Source organism: Aricia agestis, chromosome 5 (genome assembly GCF_905147365.1).
Source record: "Aricia agestis chromosome 5, ilAriAges1.1, whole genome shotgun sequence".
Taxonomy (NCBI): Eukaryota; Metazoa; Arthropoda; class Insecta; order Lepidoptera; family Lycaenidae; genus Aricia; species Aricia agestis.
The window spans coordinates 10,858,748-10,866,567 of record NC_056410.1 but is presented as its reverse complement, the minus strand read 5'-3'; positions in this window follow the sequence as shown (position 1 = coordinate 10,866,567).

The window sequence follows — 7,820 nt, the reverse complement described above, 5'->3', positions numbered from 1 at the left end:
ATGGTTTTGGTTTGAAATTGTTAGTGGGACACGTAGGTAATTTAAAGAAAGGAATGTTACTATTAGCGGCCGTATTCAAAATGCCAACAAAACGGTCATAGTAAAGTTGTAAGTTATCGATATTTTCGAATAAATAATTATTTTGAAAAATAAGATTTTCTACACAAGTCGCGTAAGAAGACCAATTGGCCTGTCGAAAATTGCGTTTTTTAATGAAAAAGCTACAAAAATTGTCCGGATGAGATAGTTTTATCATAAGGTGGTCACTCCCTAGATTTTCATTTGTAACAGACCAATAAAATTTATGAAAAATATCTGAAGACACCAAGGACAAATCAGGTGACGACCGTTGTAAAACCCCGTCCACCAGTTTCAATCGTGTAGGAGTACCATTATTTAAAGTTATTAAATTATTATCAATTAGAGCATCAAAAATCTGCATACCTCGAGAATCCGTTTTAGTTGACCAATTAGAATGATGACCATTGAAGTCTCCAAGAATCACGGCTCGCGAGGACACTTGCGAAAACACACTATCCCAATCATTTTGAGTAGTCTGGATATTCGGTGGACAATACACACAAATCACGTCACGAATATAATTACAATTCAAAATTTTAATAGCTATTAATTCAATGCCAGAACAGTTATTTTGCACTTGCCACAATCGACATTTTAACGACTTATGTGAAAATATAGCAACACCTCCCCAACCGTCCTGTCTGTCTTTTCTATGAACATTATAGTTCTTAATAGAAATATTAATATTTGGTTTAAGCCAAGTTTCACAAACGGCCGCAATGTGAATTTTATCTAAATGCAATATTTGTTCAAAATCAACTAATTTAGGTTTTAGGCTCTGGGCATTCCAATGTAAAATATTAATTTTAAGTATTTTATCCATCAAATATTTTAAATAAGAAAGACAAGTCCGGTGGGTTTTCAAATATTTTAGTTATTAACCATTTTAAAAATATTTTAATCGAATTAAACATTTTAGTTTTAAAAGATTCGCGTTTCATAAAAATTATTCTTTTAAGTTTGGTCAACAAACACCTAAACGATAAACCTCTCATATCGTCATCTATTTTTTGTTCACTACTGTCTTCCTCGGAACTATCACTTGTACTTTGTGTGTTACATCTTTCTTGATCCGGCAAATTAAGTTGAAATTCTGTATCGTTTAACTCCGTTATAACAATGTCTTCTTGTGATGTAGATTGCCTCTTCTTTTCTTTACTTTTCTTTTTCAAGGATTTTTGTTGTGACGTACTGGCCCTGGGTTCCTCTGAAACTTGACTAGAAATTTGTCGTGACGTACTGGCACTGGGTTCCTCCGAAACTTGATTAGAAATAGGAAAATCGCTACGATCTCGTTTTACAACGTTGGCGTAAGAGGGCCTTGAAGTATTTTTTTGAACTTCTGGGAGCCATGATTTTCTTCATTAGTTCTGGGCTGCGAGAAAGGTGGAATATAAAGATCTAATGCTTTTCTGTAGGAACAATTAAACTCGCCCATAATTTCACGCAGTTTTCGTTCTTTAGAGTAAATAGGACAATTTTTATCGAAAGCAGTGTGATTGCCCTGACAATTAATACATTTTAAAGATGTAGTTTCACATCGTTCGTGCTTACCGCAACATCTTGGGCAATAAAAATTTGTTGATGGACACATTTTACGAGTGTGGCCGAATCTCCAGCACTTAAAGCATTGGGTGGCCGGAAAAATGTATGGCTCCACTTTTACTCTCATTTCAAAAATATAAAGGAAATTTGGCAACGAAGGCCCTTTAAAAGCTACTCGTATTTTCTCACAGTTTGACCATCCTTCGTCGTCTTTATTCTTGCGTTGTAAACGTCTAACATTTATAACTTCAGATGAACATGAAATAGACGATAATAATTCCTCTTCAGAAAGATCTAATTCGATATCCTTTATTATCCCATACGATATACCGACTTCAAAAGGACGTTGAAATCTCCAACCCAGCTGTACAAAATAATCGGAGTTAATTAAATTATCAGGGCTCTCGTCATTATCAAATTCCACACAAATCTTGAATGGGTTAATATACTTAACTCTGATAATATGGGATATATTTTGATTCTTAAATAGTTTAGCGAGTGCAAATTGTTTAGGAAACATTTCCTTACATGTGATTATTAGTTCAACAGTATGTTTTAACTCTCGTTGTCTCTGTTTTCGACTTTGTACCTGCGTCCACATGTTTTCATCATCGTCAATTTCGTCTCTTCTTCTTTTTTGTATTTTTTCTGCATTCTTTTCAGCCATAGCGTTCTCCGAATTCAGTTGTGTAAGTTCATCAAGAGTTATTTCGACTTCGTTTTGCGTATTAATTCTTTCTACTTGATCTAAGTCATCCAGATTTGTATCTTCTTCCATTGCATTTAAAGCGCACAATTGCCTGAACGAACATTGATCGGCCGAGGCCGGCCGGCGCGAGTAGGTACAGCGCGACGTACGTATGCACCGAGCAAAATTATTTACACTGCACTGCCAATACGTCTACGCACTAGCATGCGTCAAACGAGACAGGGGAATTTTTTTACGTAGCGTTATGACAGAAAAAATCTCATTAGTCATGGCCCGGTTCGATATACATTTTCATGTAACAAAACTAAGTGATAATACTTTAGGGTGTGTATGTGTCCCTAATACAGAGTTCACTGTGAAAGTAGCCGCGTGAAAGAGCATTTTTTTTGTGATTTGCCCTGACAAATCACCCTTGTATTAACGACCAGAATTTTTTTTGGGAATAAAATCACAAATTCCTTTCACTTAACTTTTATTTCATACATACAAATTATATTTCCCTCAACTATTACAAGTTGTTACTGCCTCAAGTTATGATCAACGACTGAACCGCCAAAATGGCGACACTGAACTTTTATAACTAGTCAGTGGCGCCATTCCTACCGGAAGTTCCCCCAAAAGAATAATCATTAAATTGGAATATTAATTTACATTGAAAAATAACTTTAAATGATTATTCAATTGGTTAATTATTCATAAATGCAACAGTTACAGAATATTCTAACTAAAATTATTAAAATTCGTGATTCCCACATACGTGGGAGAACCATGCTTCGGCGCGAATGGGCCGGCTCGACCGGAGAAATACCACGTTCTCACAGAAAACCGGCGTGAAACAGCGCTTGCGTTGTGTTTCGCCGAGTGAGTGAGTTTACCGGAGGCCCAATCCCCTACCCTATTCCCTTTCCTACCCACCCCTATTCCCTTCCCTTCCCGTCCCTACCCTTCAGTATTACCCTATTCCCTCTTAAAATGCCGGCAACGCACCTGCAGCTCTTCTGATGATGCGAGTGTCCATGGGCAAAGGAAGTTGCTTTCCATCTGGTGACCCGTTTGCTCGTTTGCCTCCTTATTTCATAAAAAAAAAATTATCTACACCGGATGTTTCATTAAAATTAAATACAACGGAAGTGTTAAAAATAAACAATTTCTATTTTCTAACACTTGGCTTAAGAATTTTTCTTTTTAAAGGTGAAAAAACAAGTTACTCTTTAAGTGATGTTACTTTCACAACGAACCCATACACATTACACATCAAGTATTATCATTTAGTTTTGTTACACCCTGTAAGGATATTATTATACCTATCTAGATACATAATATATCTAGGCATGACCTAGCTGAGGTCACCTAAGAACCTCTGTTTAACCGAACTTTTCTAAAATGAATATAAAGCCTAGCATAAGCTAGAAAATCAGTCCTAGAAATATTTAAGTTTAGTTCGCATGACATATTTAGGCCTCTATTCATGACTCATTAGTCATTACATTCTCGTTAGGAAGAATTTCACCTGTCTGGGTGTGACGACGTATTTTCCGCGGCGTAATATACCTCTACAAAGATGGCCGACAATGATGAATATTTACAGTAACGTGAATTAATGAGACGCTTTTTTAGATTTACAAGACATTACACATTTTACGAGACGTTGTTTATGCTAGCTCGGCTGGTAACAGTTTTAATCGTTGTCGATTAAAATAGAGCGATATCATACGGCCAGATAAATAAATGTTTGAGCCGAGCTGAGATTTACGATATAAAATACATTTTAACAGGTTACATATTGGTTAATAGTTGCATAGATCATTACTCTAAGACCGTATGGCAGGTGAGAAATATTTTTCATTTTACAGCGTATGGGGCAGATACCTTGAAATTGACCAGAATCGCGAGTAGATTCTGGTCAATTTATTTGTATTTATTTTTACAATATTATTGAACCCATAATAAATTAATTATGTGTGTATAATTCATATCCATACTAATATTATAAACTAGCTGTTGCCCGCGACTTCGTCCGCGTGGACTTTAGTTTATAGCGCGCGGTGTCAACAAAAATTGTGTCAAATTTAAAAACTTTTTAAAACCCTGGTAAGTGGTACCCCTCTTAGGGCCGCGCTACACCGGAATGGCAGCGCTGAGAGTGCTCGCCTCGCCGCTGCCATTCCGGTGTAGCGCGGCCCTTAATTAATCAAAATACCCAAAAACAGCTGTGCAGTGTGCACATAATCTATACTAATATTATAAATGCGAAGGTATCTCTGTCTGTCTGTCTGTCAGACTCGCTTTCACGCCAAACGCCAAAACTACCGAACCGATTGTAATGAAATTTTGTATACAGATAGTCTAAAGCCTGAGAAAGGACATAGGCTACTTTTTTACTGGAAAAAAGGGTTGTCAGGGGGTGAAAATGCGTAAATTTGTTCAAATTAAGTTAGTTCCAAAAATTCATAATAGATGGCGCCGTGCGTCTTCTACATCGCGCTGACGCTTGCTCAAAAGTCTTTCTATAAGAGGTGGTATCATCTTACATTTAAGTTTCGATTTTTTTCGATTGTTATATCTATTCTACGGTATTAAATAACTCAGTACTTTATCTGTGTGAATTCATTTTCATCGATATTTTCATGGAAATAAGATATTTTCCCACATCAAAATGTAGCCTATGTCCTTTCTCAGACTCTAGAATAACTGTGTACAAAATTTCATTGCAATCGGTTCAGTAGTTTTGGCGTGAAAGCGAGACAGACAGACAGACAGAGATACTTTCGCATTTATAATATTAGTATGGATTTGAAAGTGTGTTTGTCTTTCTGCTACCACTTCACGCCCAAACCGCTGAACTGTTTTGCTGAAAGTTGTTTGAACAATTTTTGTATGGAGCCTGGCATATCTAGCCGCCGGCCATTTTGATTTTTTCCGAGCACGATAAAAGTGGTATATTTGGATAGAGGACACTCATACAAACAAAAAATGTTAAATAACATGGTATCCTAAAGTGTCACGTTTCCGAGATATTTGAAAGTAAAGATCGCCATTTGTGTCCTTTGTACTCATATGGCGATCTTTACTTCTAAATATCTCAGAAACGTGAAACTTTAGGATACCATGTTATTTTACATTTTTTGTTTGTTTAAGTGTCCTCTATCCAAATATACCACTTTTATCGTGCTCGGAAAAAATCAAGATGGCTGGCGGGCCCGGCGGCTAGATATGCCACAAAGGTTCGTACCCCTTTGGGATGGACAATGGACCATTTGGTATGAACATTTAGGCATCATTGTTGAAGATTACTTTCCTAGTAATTTGCATAGTAGCATATAATGCTTTCAGTTCTTAAAAATTAAAACAGCGCCCCAATCCCCAAACTTATCTATAAAGAATCTGGAGTTCTCTTAGTATCTTCGGAACCATAGCATATCTTGGTGCAAAATATTACATTTTGGTAGCATATGCTTGGGATACTTCTTATAAAACCAAATCACCAATATGTTTCCATATAAATTGTGAGGAGTTCCCTCGATTACTCATCACTGGATCCCATAATCATGTCACCACTTTTATTAACGTGGGACCAAATTGAAGTGAAACAACAAAACAAAAATTATGAAAATCGGTTCACAAACGGTCGAGTATATCGTTGTACATACAAATAAAAACACAGCGGAACGTATAACCTCCTCCTTTTTGTATGTCTTTTACAAACAGAGAGGCGTGTATGTTTTTAAATCTTTTTGAGCCATAAAGCTTTAATCCTAAAAATATTTGTATTATTAATGTAAATCAAGAGCAATTCAATTATTTACGTTCAATTACGCCATGTAGTGTGCAGTCACAAATTTTGAATTCATAGTGGAATTTGAAATCACACGTGCATAAACAGCGAGACCAATAATATAGACCGTGCTACATGCAGCGCTACGAATTATAGCTTCCTAAGTCCTACGATCACGTAATAAAATATCCTACTAATATTATAAAGGCGAAAGTTTGTTTGAAGAAAGTTGGATGTATGGATGTTTGTTACTCTTTCACGCAAAAACTACAGAACAGATTTTAATGAAACTTTACAATAATATAGCTTATACACCAGAATAACACATAGGCTACAATTTTAACCGACTTTCAAAATGGGGGAGGTGTTATGTTCGTTTTCTTATGTTCAACGATTACTCCGCCGTTTGTTAACCGATTTTCAAAATTTTTCTTTTGGTATTATAGGGTATCATCCCAATTGGTATTATATTCACAAAAGTGGTGATCTGATGAAGGATGCATATTAAGTAATCGAGGGAACACCTCAAAATGTATATAGAAACATGTGGTGACTTCGGTTTCGTGAGAAGTATTCTAAGCATATGCTACCAACAAGTATGATTTTGCACCGAGGTATACCTGGTATACCGTAGTTCGGAAGGTGCTGAGACAACTCCTGATTCTTTATAGATACAAGTTTGGGAGTTTCGGCGTTATTTTAAGAACGGAAAGCATATGCTACTATGCAAATTACATTCATCATCACTACCATATTATACCATGCATCGTCCCATGATTATGAGCCTGTTATTGGTACTTTTCATAGTCTTTTAGATCGAGACTCGAGTTTGTCAAGCGATAATTAAAAAAAATCTATACTTATAATATTATAAACCTAAAGAGTATGTTTGCTTGAACGCGCTTATCTCAGGAACTACAGATCCGATTTAAAAACTTATTTCTAATTTCAGTGTTACATAGCTCATTTATCGAGTAAGGCTATAGGCTATATTATTATCACGCTACGACTAATACGACCGAAGAAACTCAGGAAAATGTGGGAAAAACGGGGGAAATATTAGAAAGGGTTTATCTCACGTACTACTGGAGCATTTTTTATGGCAATATTTGGCACATAATATTTACATATAATATATAGAGTAGACCACGTGAAGAGAGTATAGCTATTTTTCATGGGAAAATGTACAGTTTCTGTAAAATTCCTAATTTACGCGGGCGAAGCCGCGCGGGACATCTAGTATTTAATATATCTGTATATTTTAGATTGTATTTTAGTGTTTAGATTTCTATCCTATTATTCTCAAATATAAGTAATACATTATTAATTTTTATGTTATTAATGGCTGGTTTACATTATTCCGATTTAAGAGATTTTAACCATAAAACTACAGTCTGTCAAAAAAGTCATGAAATTAAAAAGTGGCAACATCGTAGTGTCATCCCTTTCAAATCAATCTAAGAAAAAAGGGATGACACTACGATGTTGCCACTTTTTAATTTCATGACTTTTTTGACAGACTGTACAATGTTATTTACTCAGTAACACCAGCGTATGTAGCCAAGATTTTTTCGTTATCGCTTAATCGTTACTGGGGCCGTACCACGAAACCGTTTTAGACTCGAACAATCCTACGAAAATGCCGCGTCTTACTCTAACAAACGTGAAATGACGTTGTTAGAGTAGGACGCGGCATTCTCGTACGATTGT